Source organism: Mustela erminea, chromosome 1, assembly GCF_009829155.1.
Source record: "Mustela erminea isolate mMusErm1 chromosome 1, mMusErm1.Pri, whole genome shotgun sequence".
Taxonomy (NCBI): Eukaryota; Metazoa; Chordata; class Mammalia; order Carnivora; family Mustelidae; genus Mustela; species Mustela erminea.
In genome coordinates this window covers 156,075,298-156,094,458 of record NC_045614.1, presented here as the reverse complement: position 1 = coordinate 156,094,458, position 19,161 = coordinate 156,075,298, and the positions used below count along the sequence as shown (strand labels likewise).

Sequence of the window (19,161 nt, the reverse complement as noted above, 5' to 3'; positions counted from 1 at the left end):
ACTCAGAGTAGTGTTATGCTTCCCTGATTCGACCCTAATTGACACAAGTGTCTTCTCTTTACTCCATGTTGGAATGAAAGCTCTTTTATTCCCCTCCACACTTTACTTCCTTCAAAGAATAAATGGATTCCATAAATGTGTGTGCAGATCCAAATTTTAAAAGGTAAATGTCAATGGAAATAATAATATGCATAAACACCACTGTGAAAATTTGTTGAGATAAATGAAGTCTTACATTTTAGTTAAAAAAAACAACCAGTCGTATGAGAAACATGAAATTTCCTAGAATAATGTAATATTAGAACTAGTAGATATCCCTAAAAGTCATTTAATCCTAACTTTCCATTTTACAGTTGAAGAAACAGAATCAGATGCTTGTCTAAAATCACAAAATAAAGTAGTAACAAAACTGGGAGTAAAGTGTAACCCAGTTAAATTTCCTTTCCCTTCATACCTTTTTAATTCTTGAATTAATATCAGTTTATGTGAAAAACCATAGAGGGGTTTTATTTATTGTGACTCATGCAAATTTATTATGATCCAAAGGGTCATCAGGCTATCAAAGATACTGTAATAAGAGGCTATATTAATAAAGTATAGTATCTAGTATAAGAAAGATTTCAATGCCACTGTATTCTGCCCTCATCAGACCATATTCATGCATTTGAGCACTGGAAAGAGCCAAATAAGTTGAGAGTAAGTGACCAGAATTATATGGGTTTTAATGTTATGGCATATTAAAGATAGAGAATTAGGGTTATTTTAATTGGAGAAGGGAAGACATAAGCAGATATAACTATCATCAAATATTTGAAGAGTTTCCATAAAGAAGAAAAACTAAATTTATTCTGTGTGTTTTTCTAGGGCATAAATAAAATGAACAGTTGGATATTAGAGAGGCTATTCAATATTTAGAAATGTTTTATAAAACAAAATAGGGAATTTCAAAGCCAAGGGTGACCTTCTAACACAGTGAGCTTCCAATCAATCAGTTTTCAATCAGAGGCTTTGATGACAATCTATCAGGTAGTTTTAGCAAAAGATTCCCAATGGGATGCAGGTTAGAATGACTTCGAAGGCTCCACTATGTCCTTGTGGCTGAGAATCGATTGTTTGGAATAATGTAACAAACAACCTCAATTATGTGAAATTATATTTCTGCTATACCCCATGTGTAAGCTCCAATTCATCTTTAGTGTTTAGTTCTAAAGAACCAACAACTTCCTTGAAAGCTTCTTTTTCTGGAATGAGCTACATTTAATCTAGATGAATATATCTGCTGGAATAAAGTTCAGGCTGTCAGAAATGAAAGTAAAAAATACAGGTTTTAGCACTACAGTAGAAAGATCCTCTAGACAATACTGTACTAAGTACATTCTGGATTGTGCCAAGGATCCCCTTCTACAGGGCAGAATGCTGGCTGTGAGCCACCAAGATGACACTCAAGGTGTTCCCCAGAGAGTAATAGAGCTTTTGCTGTAGTATCTGAACAAGATGCCAGACCAAGGAAAGGGGGGTCTTATCAGTGGCAGCCCAGCAGGCCGGGCTATTGGCATGAATTGTTTTACCATGGCAGTCATGGACAATAGAAGCAGGCCAAGAAACATCTTTTTTATCCAGAAGTTGACACACAGGGTGTTGTTGAACTCAAATGTCTTAAAGAAAGAGAGGCAAAGAAGAAAAGGATTTAATGGAAAGTGACAATGATGCCTTTTAAAGAAGAAAACTAAGTAATCTTGTTTGACTTTTTTTTTAATTAAAAAATTGTTCTCCTAGAAATGCACAGCAAAACTGGCAGATTCATAGAACTATCCTAGAACAAAAGGCTTCCCTTGTGCACAGAAGGAAGGCATACATCAAGTTAGCCTGGGGCCTTCTCTGGGAAGAAATTAGAGTAAAGGAAACAGGAGTGTATATTAGAAAAGAAAAAAAAAATGCTTAAGACAGAGTCTGATAAACAATTATAAGACAAAATCAGAAGGGAACTCTGTTGCTATCTAGGGAACCTTCTCAAATTGCATATCTCAATTGCCAGTGGAGCTCATTAAAATACAATTAATTAAAATTATACAGTTAATCAAGCTCCACCTTAGACTAACTATATCAGAATCTGATACTTAGACAACTTTAAACCTCTAATCTTGAGCATCACAAGAATATTCACCATACTACTGCCTTAATATTTGTTCAACTGTAGCTGTTTTGGACTTTGCCTTGCAGTTTCTTCCATTTTCAGGTGTAGTAGATAATATTTAAGAGCAGTATTATAGCTACATATTCTCATTTAATAATCAAAACTGTTCATTTTACAGATAAAAAAATGAATAATTTTCCAGCAACCGTATCTGCTAAATGACATACCTAGAATTTGAAGACAGATAAAACTCTCTAGCTCATGTTCTTTCTATTAAACCATGTAGTAATAGGTTGAACCAACCACATGAAATACCTTGCATCCAATTTTTTCACCCACAGAAGTTATGATTTTATATCATTTAATATAGTAAGTTCAAAGTCATGAAAGGAGACAAAGTGCAGGATAAGGAGTGGCTGTGAATAAATAAAGCTATACGAACATTATGTTTTATAAATTAATCCTTCTCTTTAAGTGCTGTGCATTTTGAGAAAACTAGAAATAGAAATTCCTATCAATTACTGATGGGTTATTCCTTGTAGAGCTAGTATCTGTCTGCTGGTGCTGCCCACAGATAAGTCAGAGGTCTGTGGCCTGGACCTGGGTGCAACAAGTGAGATATCCAGGGTATGGTGTTTAAGGAGGCACTCACTCTTGCGTGCTGATACAACACTTGCATGAGCTTGAGAGCTTGACAGTGAGTTCTGTCTTATATTTGCACCCATGTGGCTTCTTTGCTCACCCTAGTTCTGATTTCACACTTCACCTCTATTTTCCCTCCTTTTTATTCCACTTTGGTTAATTCCACACCCAAATCATACAAGGCAGGCATTTAAAATTATAAGATACAAATCCAAGACAGGGTCTATACTTTTTTTTTTTTAATTTTTTATTTTTTATAAACATATATTTTTATCCCCAGGGGTACAGGTCTGTGAATCACCAGGATTACACACTTCACAGCACTCACCAAAGCACATACCCTCCCCAATGTCCATAATCCCACCCCCTTCTCCCAACCCCCCTCCCCCCAGCAACCCTCAGTTTGTTTTGTGAGATTAAGAGTCACTTCTGGTTTGTCTCCCTCCCAATCCCATCTTGTTTCATTGATTCTTCTCCTACCCACTTAAGCCCCCATGTTGCATCACCACTTCCTCATATCAGGGAGATCATATGATAGTTGTCTTTCTCTGCTTGACTTATTTCGCTAAGCATGATACGCTCTAGTTCCATCCATGTTGTCGCAAATGGCAAGATTTCATTTCTTTTGATGGCTGCATAGTATTCCATTGTGTATATATACCACATCTTCTTGATCCATTCATCTGTTGATGGACATCTAGGTTCTTTCCATAGTTTGGCTATTGTGAACATTGCTGCTATAAACATTCGGGTTCACGTGCCCCTTTGGATCACTACGTTTGTATCTTTACGGTAAATACCCAGTAGTGCAATTGCTGGGTCATAGGGCAGTTCTATTTTCAACATTTTGAGGAACCTCCATGCTGTTTTCCAGAGTGGCTGCACCAGCTTGCATTCCCACCAACAGTGTAGGAGGGTTCCCCTTTCTCCGCATCCTCGCCAGCATCTGTCATTTCCTGACTTGTTGGTTTTAGCCATTCTGACTGGTGTGAGGTGATATCTCATTGTGGTTTTGATTTGTATTTCCTGATGCTGAGTGATATGGAGCACTTTTCATGTGTCTGTTGGCCATCTGGATGTCTTCTTTGCAGAAATGTCTGTTCATGTCCTCTGCCCATTTCTTGATTGGATTATTTGTTCTTTGGGTGTTGAGTTTGCTAAGTTCTTTATAAATTCTGGACACTAGTCCTTTATCTGATATGTCATTGCAAATATCTTCTCCCATTCTGTCAGTTGTCTTTTGATTTTGTTAACTGTTTCCTTTGCTGTGCAAAAGCTTTTGATCTTGATGAAATCCCAATAGTTCATTTTTGCCCTTGCTTCCCTTGCCTTTGGCAATGTTCCTAGGAAGATGTTGCTGCGGCTGAGGTCGAAGAGGTTGCTGCCTGTGTTCTCCTCAAGGATTTTGATGGATTCCTTTCGCACATTGAGGTCCTTCATCCATTTTGAGTCTATTTTTGTGTGTGGTAGTAAGGAAATGGTCCAATTTCATTTTCTGCATGTGGCTGTCCAATTTTCCCAGCACCATTTATTGAAGAGGCTGTCTTTTTTCCATTGGACATTCTTTCCTGCTTTGTCGAAGATTAGTTGACTGTAGAGTTGAGGGTCTATTTCTGGGCTCTCTATTCTGTTCCATTGATCTATGTGTCTGTTTTTTGTGCCAGTACCATGCTGTCTTGATGATGACAGCTTTGTAATAGAGCTTGAAGTCCGGAATTGTGATGCCACCAACGTTGGCTTTCTTTTTCAATATCCCTTTGGCTATTCGAGGTCTTTTCTGGTTCCATATAAATTTTAGAATTATTTGTTCCATTTCTTTGAAAAAGATGGATGGTACTTTGATAGGAATTGCATTAAATGTGTAGATTGCTTTAGGTAGCATAGACATTTTCACAATATTTATTCTTCCAATCCAGGAGCATGGAACATTTTTCCATTTCTTTGTGTCTTCCTCAATTTCTTTCATGAGTACTTTATAGTTTTCTGAGTATAGATTCTGTGCCTCTTTGGTAGGTTTATTCCTAGGTATCTTATGTTTTGGGTGCAATTATAAATGGGATTGACTCCTTAATTTCTCTTTCTTCTGTCTTTCTGTTGGTGTAGAGAAATGCAACTGATTCTGTGCATTGATTTATATCCTGACACTTTACTGAATTCCTGTACAAGTTCTAGCAGTTTTGGAGTGGAGTCTTTTGGGTTTTCCACATATAGTATCATATCATCTGCGAAGAGTGATAATTTGACTTCTTCTTTGCCAATTTGGATGCCTTTAATTTCCTTTTGTTGTCTGATTGCTGAGGCTAGGACCTCTAGTACTATGTTGAATAGCAGTGGTGATAATGGACATCCTGCCGTGTTCTGACCTTAGCGGAAAAGCTTTCAGTTTTTCTCCATTGAGAATGATATTTGCGGTGGGTTTTTCATAGATGGCTTTGATGATATTGAGGTATGTGCCCTCTATCCCTATACTTTGAAGAGTTTTGATCAGGAAGGGATGCTGTACTTTGTCAAATGCTTTTCAGCATCTATGAGAATATCATATGGTTCTTGTTCTTTCTTTTATTGATGTGTTGTATCACATTGACTGATTTGCGGATGTTGAACCAACCTTGCAGCCCTGGAATAAATCCCACTTGGTCGTGGTGAATGATCCTTTTAATGTACTGTTGAATCCTATTGGCTAGTATTTTGGTGAGTATTTTCGCATCTGTGTTCATCAAGGATATTGGTCTATAGCTCTCTTTTTTGATTGGATCCTTGTCTGGTTTGGGGATCAAGGTGATGCTGGCCTCATAAAATGAGTTTGGAAGTTTTCCTTCCATTTCTGTTTTTTGGAACAGTTTCAGGAGAATAGGAATTAGTTCTTCTTTAAATGTTTGGTAGAATTTCCCCTGGGAAGCCATCTGGCCCTGGGCTTTGTTTGTTTGGAGATTTTTAATGACTGTATCAATCTCCTTACTGGTTATGGGTCTGTTCAGGCTTTCTATTTTTTCCTGGTTCAGTTGTGGTAGTTTATATGTTTCTAGGAATGCATTCATTTCTTCCAGATTGTCAAATTTGTTGGCGTAGTTGCTCATAGTATCTTCTTATAATAGTTTGTATTTCTTTGGTGTTAGTTGTGATCTCTCCTCTTTCATTCATGATTTTATTTATTTGGGTCCTTTCTCTTTTCTTTTTGATAAGTCGAGCCAGGGGTTTATCAATTTTATTAATTCTTTCAAAAAACCATCTCCTAGTTTCGTCGATTTGTTCTATTGTTTTTTTGGTTTCTATTTCATTGATTTCTGCTCTGATCTTTATTATTTCTCTTCTCCTGCAGGGCTTAGGGTTTCTTTCTTGTTCTTCTCAGCTCCTTTAGGTGTAGGCTTAGGTTGTGTACCTGAGACCTTTCTTGTTTCTTGAGAAAGGCTTGTACCGCTATATATTTTCCTCTCAGGACTGCCTTTGTTGTGTCCCACAGATTTTGAACCGTTGTATTTTCACTATCATTTGTTTCCATGATTTTTTTCAATTCTTCTTTAATTTCCCGGTGGACCCATTCATTCTTTAGAAGGATGCTGTTTAGTCTCCAGGTAGTTGGGTTCTTTCCAAACTTCCTTTTGTGGTTGAGTTCTAGCTTTAGAGCATTGTGGTCTGAAAATATGCAGGGAATGATCCCAATCTTTTGATACGGGTTGAGTCCTGATTTAGGACCGAGGATGTGATCTAATCTGGAGAATGTTCCATGTGCACTAGAGAAGAATGTGTATTTCTGTTGCTTTGGATGAAATGTTCTGAATATATCTGTGATGTCCATCTGGTCCAGTGTGTCATTTAAGGCCTTTATTTCCTTGCTGATCTTTTGCTTGGATGATCTGTCCTTTCAGTGAGGGGAGTGTTAAAGTCCCCTACTATTATTGTATTATTGTTTATGTGTTTCTTTGATTTTGTTATTAATTGGTTTATATAGTTGGCTGCTCCCACGTTGGGGGCATAGATATTTAAAATTGTTAAATCTTCTTGTTGGACAGACCCTTTGAGTATGATATAGTGTCCTTCCTCATCTCTTATTATAGTCTTTGGCTTAAAATCTAATTGATCTGATATAAGGATTGCCACTCCTGCTTTCTTCTGATGTCCATTAGCATGGTAAATTCTTTTCCACCCCCTCACTTTAAATCTGGAGGTGTCTTTGGGCTTAAAATGAGTTTCTTGGAGGCAACATATAGATGGGTTTTGTTTTTTTATCCATTCTGATACCCTGTGTCTTTTGACAGGGGCATTTAGCCCATTAACATTCAGGGTAACTATGGAGAGATATGAATTTAGTGCCATTGTATTGCCTGTAAGGGGACTGTTACTGTATATGGTCTCTGTTCCTTTCTGATCTACCACTTGTAGGCTCTCTCTTTGCTTAGAGGACCCCTTTCAATATTTCCTGTAGAGCTGGTTTGGTGTTTGCAAATTCTTTCAGTTTTTGTTTGTCCTGGAAGCTTTTAATCTCTCCTTCTATTTTCAATGATAGCCTAGCTGGATATAGTATTCTTGGCTGCATGTTTTTCTCGTTTAGTGCTCTGAAATATCATGCCAGCTCTTTCTGGCCTGCCAGGTCTCTGTGGATAAGTCAGCTGCCAATCTAATATTTTACCAATTCTCTCCAGTATACCTTCTGCGCCCCTCTCTCTTTCTTCTTCTTTTGGAATCCCAATTATTCTAATGTTGTTCCGTCTTATGGTGTCACTTATCTCTTGAATTCTCCCCTCGTGGTCCAGTAGCTGTTTGTCCCTCTTTTGCTCAGCTTCTTTATTCTCTGTCATTTGGTCTTCTATATCACTAATTCTTTCTTCTGCCTCTTTTGTCCTAGCCGTGAGAGCCTCCATTTTTGATTGTACCTCATTAATAGCTTTTTTTATTTCAACTTGGTTAGATTTTAGTTCTTTTATTTCTCCAGAAAGGGCTTTTATATCTCCCGAGAGGGTTTCTCTAATATCTTCCATGCCTTTTTCGAGCCCGCCTAGAACCTTGAGAATTGTCATTCTGAACTCTAGATCTGACATATTACCAATGTCTGTATTGATTAGGTCCCTAGCCTTCGGTACTGCCTCTTGTTCTTTTTTTGTGGTGAATTTTTCCGTCTTGTCATTTTGTCCAGATAAGAGTATATGAAGAAGCATATAAAATACTAAAAGGGTGGCAACAACCCCAGGAAAATATGCTTTAACCAAATTAGAAGAGATCCGAAATCGTGAGGGGGCAAAAAGGGGATAAAAAGAGTTTCAAAAAGGAAGAAAGAAATAAAAAAGAAAAAAGAAAAAAAAAGAAAGGAAAAGAATTTAAAAAAAGAAAACGAATAAAGAAAAATATAAAAAAGAAAAAATATATATATTAGATAAACTAGTTAAAAAACGTTAAAAAAGAAAAAGGTAAAAGTTAAAAAAAAAATTTACCAGAAGGCGAGAAAAAAAAAAATGAAAAAGGAAAAAATTAAATTAACTGCAAGACTAAAAAAAATCATAGGGAAAAAGCCATCGGTTCCATGCTTTGGTTTCTCCTCCTCTGGAATTCTGCTGCTCTCCTTGGTATTGAAACCGCACTCCTTGGTAGGTGAACTTGGTCTCGGCTGGATTTTTTGTTGATCTTCTGGGGGAGGGGCCTGGTGTAGTGATTCTCAAGAGTCTTTGCCCCAGGTGGAATTGCACTGCCCTTACCAGGGGCCGGGGTGAGTAATCCGCTCAGGTTTGCTTTCAGGAGCTTTTGTTCCCTGAGCGCTTTCCATAGAGTTCCGGAGGACAGGAATACAAATGGCGGCCTCCTGGTCTCCGGCCTGGAGGAGCCAAGAGCCTGGGGCCACACTCCTCAGTGCGCCCTCAGAGAACAGTGCCCAGTTTCTCCCATCTGCCTGACCTCCAGCCGCGCTCCGAGCTCACGGAGCCTGCGACCGGTTCAAGGTAACACCGAGCTGTGAGCTTACTGTTGGCTCTGTCTCTGTAGCCGGCTTTCCCGTTCCAATACCCGCAAGCTCTGCGACACTCAGATACCCCCGATCCTTCTGTGACCCTGCGGGACCTGAGGCCACGCTGACCCCGCGTGGGCTTCGCCCCGGTTTAGCTCTGGAGCGATGTCCCTCAGCGGAACAGACTTTTAAAAGTCCTGATTTTGTGCTCCGTTGCTCCGCCGCTTGCCGGGAGCCGGCCCCTCCCCCCGGGTCTATCTTCCCGTCGCTTTGGATTCACGTCTCCGCCGGTCCTACCTTTCAGAAAGTGGTTGTTTTTCTGTTTCCAGAATTGCTGTTCTTCTTCTCTTCGATCTGCCGATGGATTTGCAGGTGTTTGCAATCTTTAGATAAGCTATCTAGCTGGTCTCCTGCTAGCTGAAGTAGTCTCAGCCTGCTACTTCTCTGCCATCTTGACTCCTCCCCTATACTTTTTTTTTTTTAATGGTTTGAGTTTAATTTTGGAGCATCAACCCTGTGAGAAATACATGTCTTTTTTTTCCTTTCCTTTTTTTTTTTTGTATCTTGACTTTTATTGTCCACTGTACTTCTTTACTTATTTTACCTTATCTGCCTTAAAATGCTAATTGAAAACAAATTACATAATTAAAGAATATATGTAGGTCGTCAAATTATACATTTGTATGTGAACTTTTTTTATGATTTTTATTTTATTTTTTTAATTTATTTTTTATTTTCAGCATAACAGTATTCATTATTTTTGCACCACACTCAGTGCTCCATGTAATCCGTGCCCTCTGTAATACCCACCAACTGGTACCCCAACCTCCCACCCCCCTGCCCCTTCAAAACCCTCAGATTGCTTTTCAGAGTCCATAGTCTCTCATGGTTCACCTCCCCTTCCAATTTTTCCCAACTCCCTTCTCCTCTCTAACTCCCCATGTCCTCCATGCTATTTGTTATGCTCCACAAATAAGTGAAACCATATGATAATTGACTCTCTCTGCTTGACTTATTTCACTCAGCATAATCTCTTCCAGTTCCGTCCATGTTGCTACAAAAGTTGGGTATTTGTCCTTTCTGATGGAGGCATAATACTCCATAGTGTATATGGACCACATCTTCCTTATCCATTCATCCGTTGAAGGGCATCTTGGTTCTTTCCACAGCTTGGCGACCGTGGCCATTGCTGCAGTAAACATTGGGGTACAGATGGCCCTTCTTTTCACTACATCTGTATCTTTGGGGTAAATACCCAGGAGTGCAATGGCAGGGTCATAGGGAAGTTCTATTTTTAATTTCTTGAGGAATCTCCACACTGTTCTCCAAAGAGGCTGTACCAACTTGCATTCCCACCAACAGTGGAAGAGGGTTCCCCTTTATCCACATCCCCTCCAACACATGTTTTTTCCTGTCTTGCTAATTTTGGCCATTCTAACTGGTGTAAGGTGATATCTCAATGTAGTTTTAATTTGAATCTCCCTGATGGCTAGTGATGATGAACATTTTTTCATGTGTCTGATAGCCATTTGTATGTCTTTATTAGAGAAGTGTCTGTCCATATCTTCTGCCCATTTTTTGATATAATTGTCTGTTTTGTGTGTGTTGAGTTTGAGGAGTTCATTATAGATCCTGGATATCAACCTTTTGTCTGTACTGTCATTAATTTGTATGGAATCAGAAGAGACCCCAAATTGCTAAGGAAATGTTGAAAAACAAAAATAAAATGGGAGGCATCACGTTACCTGATATCAAGCTTTACTACAAAGCTGTGATCACCAAGACAGCATGGTACTGGCATAAAAACAGACATAAAGACCAGTGTAACAGAGTAGAGAGCCCAGATATGGACCCTCAACTCTATGTTCAAATAATCTTCGACAAAACAGGAAAAAATATACAGTGGAAAAAAGACAGTCTCTTCAATAAATGGTGCTGGGAAAACTGGGCAGCTATATGTAGAAGAATGAAACTCGACCATTCTCTTACACTGTACACAAAGATAAACTCAAAATGGATAAAAGACCTCAATGTGAGGCAGGAATCCATCAGAATCCTAGAGGAGAACATAGGCAGTAATCTCTTCGATATCAGCCACAGCAACTTCTTTCAAAATATGTCTCCAAAGGCAAACAAACAAAAGCAAAGATGAACTTTTGGGACTTCATAAAAATCAAAAGCTTCTTGATTTTGATCAAGAGGCAAACCATGGAATGGGAGAAGATATTTGCAAATGACAGTACAGACAAAAGGTTGATTTCCTGTTCTTTTTTATTATGTTATCTTAGTCACCATATAGTACGTCATTAGTTTGTGATGTAATGTTCCATGATTCATTGTTTGCACATAACACTCAGTGCTCCATCGAATCTGTGTCCTCTTTAATGCCCATCACCCAGATAACCCATACCCTCCAAAAAAAAAAAAAACCAAAAAACCAAAAAAACAAAAAAGAAAAACCCTCAGTTTGATTCCCAGAGTCCATAGTCTCTCATGGTTTATCTCCTCCTCTGATTCCCACCCCCTTCATTTTTCCCTTTCTTCTCCTAATGTCCTCCATGTTATTCCTTATGTTCCACAAATAAGTGAAACCATATAATTGTGTCCCTCTGTTGACTTATTTCACTTAGTATAATCTCCTCCATTTCCATCCATGTTGATGCAAATGTTGGATATTCATCCTTTCTGATGGGTGAGTAATTGCCCATTGTATATATGGACTACATCTTCTTTATCTATTGTCTGTTGAAGGGCATCTTGGCTCCTTCCACAGGTAGGCTATTGTGGACATTGGTGCTATGAACATTGGGGAGCATATGACCCTTCTTTTCACTACATCTGTATCTTCGGGGTAAATACCCACTAGTGCAGTTGCTGGGTCATAGGGTAGCTCTATTTTTAAGTTTTTGAGGAACCCCCACACCGTTTTCCAAAGTGGCTACACCAGCTTGTATTCCCACCAACAGTATAAGAGGGTTACCTTTTCTCCACAGCCTCTCCAACATTTATTGTTTCTTGTCTTGTCAATTTCTGACATTCTAACTGGTATAAAGTGGCATCTCAATGTTGTTTTGATTTGAATTTCCCTGATGGCTAATGATGTTGGACATTTTTTTCATGTGTCTGATAGCCATTTGTATATCTTCTTTGGAGAAGTGTCTGCTCATGTCTTCTGCCCATTTTTTGACTTGATTGTTTTTTGGGTGTTGAGTTTGTGAAGTTTTTCATAGATCTTGGATACCAGACTTTTATGGTAGTGTCATTTGAAAATATCTTCTCCCATTAGATGGGTTGCCCCTTTGTTTTGTTGACTGTTTCCTTTGCTGTGCAGAAGCTTTTAATCTTGATGAAGTTTCAAAAGTTCATTTTCTCTTTTGTTTTCCTTGCCTTTGGAGATGTGTTTTGAAAGAAGTTGCTATGGCTGATATAAAAAAGATGACTGCCTATGTTCTCCTCTAGGATTTTGATGGATTCCTGTCTCACATCAAGATCTTTCATCCATTTAGAGTTTATCTTTGTGTATGTTGTAAGAGAATGGTCAAGTTTCATTCTTCAGTATGTAGCTGTCCAATTTTCCCAGCACAATTTATTGAAGAAACTGTCTTTTTTCCATTGGATATTTTTTCCTGATTTGTTGAAGATTAGTTGATCATAAAGTTGAGGATTTTATATGGGCTCTCTATTCTGCTCCATTGATCTATATTTCTATTTTTGTGCCTGTACTATGCTGTCTTGTTGATCATAGCTTTGTAATATAGCTAAAATCAGGCAACATGATGCCCCACTTTGTTTTTCTTTTTCAACATATCCCTGGAAATTCAGGGTATTTTCTGGTTCCATACAAATTTTAGGACTGTTTGTTCCAGCACTTTGAAAAATAGCGTTGGTATTTTGATTGAGATGGCGTTGAAAGTATAGATTGCTCTGGGCAGCATAGACATTTTAACAATGTTTATTCTTCTGATCCATGAGCATGGAACATTTTCTCCATTGTTTTGTGTCTTCTTCAATCTTCTTCATAAGTGTTCTGTAGTTTCTAGAGTATAGCTCCTTTACTTCTTGATTAGGTTTATTCCAAGGTATAAGTTTTTTGGTGCTATTGTAAATGGAATCAATTCCCTAATTTCTCTTTCTACAGTTATACTGTTACTGTATAGGAAAGCAACTGATTTCTGTGCACTGATTCTGTATTCTGTCACATTACTGAATTGCTGTATGAGTTCTAATAATTTGGGGGTGGAGCCTTTTGGGTTTTCCAAATAAAGTATGTCATCTGCGGAGAGAGAGAGTTTGATTTCTATGCCAATTTCAATACATTTTATTTATTTTTGTTGTCTGATTGCTGTTGCTAGGACTTCTAGTACTATGTTGAACAATAGTGGCAAGAGTGGGCATCCTTGTCGTCATCCTGATCTTAAGGGAAATGTTCTCAGCTTTTACCCCATTGAAAATTATATTTGTTGTAGGCTTTTCACAGATGGTTTTTATTAAATTGAGGAATATTCCCTCTATCCCTACACTCTGAAAAGTTTTAATCAGGAAAGGATGCTGCATTTTGTCAAATGCTTTTTCTGCATCAATTGAGAGTACCATGTGGTTCTTATCTCTTCTCTTATTTATGTATTCTATCACATTGATTGATCCATGAATGTTGAACCACCCTTGCATCTCAGGAATAAATCCTACCTGGTCATGATGGATAATCCTTTTAATGTATTATTGGAATGTATTAGTTAGGATCTTGTTGAGAATTTTGAGATTCATATTCATCAGGGATATGGTCTGTAATTCTTTTTGATGGGGTCTTTGCTGGGTTTTGGGATCAAGGTAATGCTGGCCTCATAGAATGAGTTAGGAAGTTTTCTTTCTGTTTACAACATTCCACCCTAAAACAACAGAATACTCATTTTTCTCCAGTGCACATGGAACACTCCAGAATAGACCACATACTGGGTCACAAGTCAGGCCTCAACTGATACCAAAAGATTGAGATTATTCCCTGAATATTCTCAGACCATAATGTTTCGAAACTGGAGCTCAATCACAAGAAAAAATTTGGAAGAAATTCAAACACTTGGAAGCTAAAGACCATCCTGCTTAAGAATATTTGGGTCAGGGGAGGAGTCAAGATAGTGGAAGAGTAGCAGGCTGAGATGATATCAGGTCACAGGAATTCAGTTAATTAGTTATCAAACCATTCCGGACACCTACAAGTCCAACAGGAGATCAAAGAGAAGAGGAGCAGCAATTCTAGAAACAGAAAATTGACCACTATCTGAAAGATTGGATCTGTGGAGAAGTGAATCCAAAGCAACAGGAAGATAGAGTGTAGGGGAGGGGCCGGCTCCCAGCAAGCAGCAGAACACTGGAGCACAAGATCAGAGCTTTTAAAAGTCTGCCCCACTGAGGGATGGTGCTCCAGAGGCTAAGGAGTGGGGGAGCCCTCATGGGGATAGCGTGGTCTCAGGTCACACAGGGTCACAGAAGGATTGGGGGTGTCTGAGTGTAGCAGAGCTCACAGATATTAGAGCAGAGAAGCCAGCTACAGAGACGGAGCTGAGGAGTGAGCTCTCAGCTCGGGCTTACCTTAAACTGTGATCCATGGCACAGTCAGGCCACTGATCTTTGAGCAGGGTCCCCACATGTGGCAGATCTGGGGACACTCACCTTCCTTCTCTGTAGGCAGTAATCTGCTGGGTTTGGAGACTCCAAATGGGACTGTGTACCAAAACATAAAAGTTCAATCACAGGCTGGATGAGCTCGGAGTGGGGCCGGAGACCAGAGAGACAGGAGTGATTGAGTGCTCTTCTCCAATGGTGCACTGAGGAGTGGGGCCCCGAGCTCCCAGCTCCACTGGGTTGGAGACTGGAAGGCTGCCATTTTCATTCCTATCCTCCAGAGCTCTATGGAAAGTGTTCAGGGAACAAAAGCTCCTGAGAGAAAATCTGAGCAGATTACTTAGAGCAGCCCCTCACAAGGGCCGTGCAATTCCGCCTCAGGCAAAGACACTTGAGAATCATGGCAACAGACCCTTCCCCAAGAAGATCAGCAAGAATATCCAGCCAAGACCAACCTCACTGATCAAGGAGAACAGCAGAGTTCCAGAGGAGGAGAAATCAGAGCATGGAATTCATGGCTTTCTCCCCATGATCCTTTAGTCTTGCAGAGTTAAATATTTTTAATTTTATTTTTTTCTTATTCTAATTTTTTAAACTTTTCCTCTTTTAACTTTTTTTTAACTAGTTCATCTTAACAAAACCTTTCTTAAAAAAATCTTTTTGAACCTTTATTATTATACTCATATTTTATCCTTCATTGTATCTAACTTTATTTTTTGTATACATACATGGTTTTTTCCTCTAAAAATATTTGGGGTACAACTTCTTCTAATAGATCAAAATATATCCTAAATCTAGCACAGGGCTTTGTTCTCGTCTCCAGCCTGAGCAAATTCTCTCCACTTTCTTTTTCTTTCTTTCCCAACCAACTTATCAACTCCTTTTTTAGAATTTTTTAAAATTTTCATCTTTACAGTCATATTCCATCCCTTCATCATATTTATCCTTATTTTTTTAGTATATATATATATGTATATATATATATGTGTGTGTGTGTGTGTGTGTGTGTGTGTGTGTTTCTTTCTTTAAAATTTTGGGAGATAGTTCCTTCTAAGAGAACAAAATATACCCTAAATCAAGTGGGTTGCTCTGTTCTATTCACTAGTCATATATATTTACATATATATATATATATATATATATAGACTATATATATATATATACATTTATATATATATAGTTTATTTTTTTAAAGATTTTATTTATTTATTCGATAGAGAGAGATCACAAGTAGACAGAGAGGCGGGCAGAGAGAGAGAGAAAGGGAAGCAGGCTCCCTGCTGAGCAGAGAGCCTGATGCAGGCCTCGATCCCAGGACCCTGAGATCATGACCTGAGCCGAAGGCAGCGGCTTAACCCACTGAGCCACCCAGGCACCCTATATAGTTTATTTTTGAATTTCTTTTTACCCCCTTTCTTCTCCCCATGATTTGGGGTCTCTTCTGGAGTGGTTAGCATACATTATTCTGGGGTCTTTGCCACCCTTTAAGTATTTTATTCTCTCATTCATATATTCTTATCTGGATAAAATGACAAGGTGGAAAAACACACCACAAAAAAAAAGAAAAAAAAAAAAGAACAAAAGGCTGTACCGAAAGCTAGGGACCTAATCAATACGGACATTGTTAAAATGTCAGATCTAGAGTTCAGAATGACGATTCTCAAGGTGCTAGCTGGGCTCAAAAAAGGCATGGGAGATATTAGAGAAACACTATCTGGAGAAATAAAAGCCCTTTCTAGATTAATAAAAGAACTAAAATCTAACCAAGCTGAAATTTAAAAAAAGCTATAAAATGGAGGCTCTTACTGCTAGGATAAATGAGGCAGAAGAAAGAATTAGCGATATAGAAGACCAAATGACAGAGACTAAAGAAGCTGAGCAAAAGAGGGACAAACATCTACTAGACCACGAGGGGAGAATTCAAGAGATAAGTGACACCATAAGATGAAACAACATTAGAATAATTGGGATTCCAGAAGAAGAAGAAAGAGAGAGGGGAACAGAAGGTATATTGGAGAGAATTATTGAAGAGAATTTCCCCAATATGGCAAAGGGAATGAGCATCAAAATCCAGGAGGTGCAGAGAACTCCCCTCAAAGTCAACAAGATTAGGTCCACACCCCGTCACCTAATAATAAAATTTACAAGTCTCAGTGACAAAGAGAAAATCCTGAAAGCAGCCCAAGAAAAGAAGTCTGTAACATACAATGGTAAAAATATTAGATTGGCAGTGGACTTATCCACAGAGACCTGGCAGGCCAGAAAGAGCTGGCATGATATATTCAGAGCACTAAACGAGAAAAACATGCAGCCAAGAATACTATATCCAGCTAGGCTCTCATTGAAAATAGAAGGAGAGATAAAAAGCTTCCAGGACAAACAAAAACTAAAAGAATTTGTAAATACCAAACGAGCTCTAAGGAAATATTGAAAGGGGTCCTCTAAGCAAAGAGAGAACCTAAGAGTAGTAGACCAGAAAGGAACAGAGACAATACACAGTAACAGTCACCCTACAGGCAACACAATGGCACTGAGTTCATACCTCTCAATAGTTACCTTGAATGTAAATGGGCTAAATGTCCCAATCAAAAGACACAGGGTATCAGAATGGATAAAAAAAAAATAAGACCCATCAATATGCTGTCTACAATAAACTCATTTTAGACCCAAATACATCTCCAGATTTAAAGTGAGGGGGCGGAAAACAATTTACCGTGCTAATGGACATCAAAAGAAAGCTGGGGTGGCAATCCTTAGATCAGATGAACTAGATTTTAAGCCAAAGACTATAACAAGAGATGAAGAAGGACGCTATATCATATTCAAAGGGTCCGTCCAACAAGAATATCTAACAATTTTAAATATCTATGCCCCCAACATGGGAGCAGCCAACTCTATAAACCAATTAATAACAAAATCAAAGAAACACAATGGCAGTAATACAATAATAGTAGGGGACTTTAATACACCCTTGATTGACATGGACAGATCATCTAAGCAAAAGATCAACAAGGAAATAAAGATTTTAAATGACAGAATGGACCAGATGGACATCACAGATATATTTAGAACATTCCATCCCAAAGCAACAGAATACACATTCTTCTCTAATGCACATGGAACAGTCTCCAGAATACATCACATCTTGGGACACAAATCAGGTCTCAACTGGTATCAAAAGATTGGGATCATTCCCTGCATATTTTCAGACCACAATGCTCTGAAGGTAGAACTCAATCACAAGAGGAAAGTTGGAAAGAACCCACATACATGGATGCTAAAGAGCATCCTACTAAAGAATGAATAGGTCAACCAGGAAATCAAAGAAGAATAAAAAAAAATCATGGAAACAAATAATAATGAAAACACAACTGTTCAAAATCTGTGGGACACAGCAAAGGCAGTCCTGAGAGGAAAGTATATAGTGATACAAGCTTGTCTCGAAAAACAAGAATGGTCTCAGGAACACAACCTAACCCTATACCTAAAGGAGCTGGAGAAAGAACAGTAAAAAAAGCCTAAACCCAGCAGAAGAATAGAAGTAATAAAGATCAGAACAGAAATCAATGAAATAGAAGGAAAAAACCCCAAAAAACAAAAAACCCCAAACCAAAAAACAAAACAAACAAACAAACAAACAAACAAACAAAAAACAAAAAACAACCAGTAGAACAAATCAACAAAACTAGGAACTGGTTCTTTGAAAGAATAAGATTGATAAACCCCTGGCCAGACTTATCAAAAAGAAAAGAGAAAGGACCCAAATAAATAAAATCATGAATGAAAGAGGAGAGATCACAACAAACACCAAAGAAATACAAATAATTATCAGAACGTATTTTGAGGGGTGACTGGGTGGTTCAGTGGGTTAAGGCCTCTGCCTTTGGCTCAGGTCATGACCTCAGGGTGCCAGGATTGAGCCCCACATTGGCCTCTCTGCTCAGCAGGGAGCCTGCTTCCCCATCTCTCTTTCTCTGCCTCCCTCATTGCCTACTTGTGATCTCTGTTTGTCAAATAAATAAATACAATCTTAAAAAAAGAGAACATATTATGAGCAACTATACACAGCAAATTTGACAATCTGGAAGAAATGGATGCATTCCTAGAGACATATAAACTACCACAACTAAACCAGGAAGAAATAGAAAACCTCAACAGACCCATAACCAGTAAGGAGATTGAAGCAGTCATCAAAAATCTCCCAACAGAGGTGCCTGGGTGGCTCAGTTGGTTAAGCGACCGCCTTCAGCTCAGATCATGATCATGGAGTCATAGGATCGAGTCCCATATCGGGCTCCCTGCTCGGCAGGGAGTCTGCTTCTCCCACTGACCTCTCTCCTCTCACACTCTCTCTCTCTCTCAAATAAATAAATAAAATCTTTAAAAAAAAAATCTCCCAACAAACAAGTGCCCAGGGCCAGAGGGTTTCTCAGGGGAATTTTGTCAAGCATTTAAAAAAATAATTAATTCCTATTCTCCTGAAACTGTTCCAAAAATATAAATGGAAGGAAAACTTCCACACTCATTTTATGAGGCCAGGATTACCTTGATCCCAAAACCAAAGACCCCATTAAAAAAAAAAAGAATTACAGACCAATATCCTTGATGAACACAGATGTGAAAATTCTCACCAAACTACTAGCCAATAGGATCCAACAGTATATTAAAAAGATTATTCACCAGGATCAACAGGGATTTATTTCTGGGCTGAAAGGTTGGTTCAACATCCACAAATCAATCACTGTGGTACAATACATTAATAAAAGAACAAGAACCATATGATACTCTCAATAGATACTGAAAATGCATTTGACAAAGTACAGCATCCTTTCTT

General features: G+C 38.5%; 1 long non-coding RNA gene across 1 annotated transcript; it reads left to right on the top strand.

The window, feature by feature from the left end:
• Positions 1–8,468: 8,468 nt before the first annotated feature.
• LOC116566938 lies at positions 8,469–14,250 on the top strand. The gene is made up of 3 exons (XR_004276055.1): positions 8,469–8,478; positions 12,104–12,105; positions 14,150–14,250. It is a non-coding gene; the product is annotated as an uncharacterized LOC116566938 (long non-coding RNA).
• Positions 14,251–19,161: the final 4,911 nt, after the last annotated feature.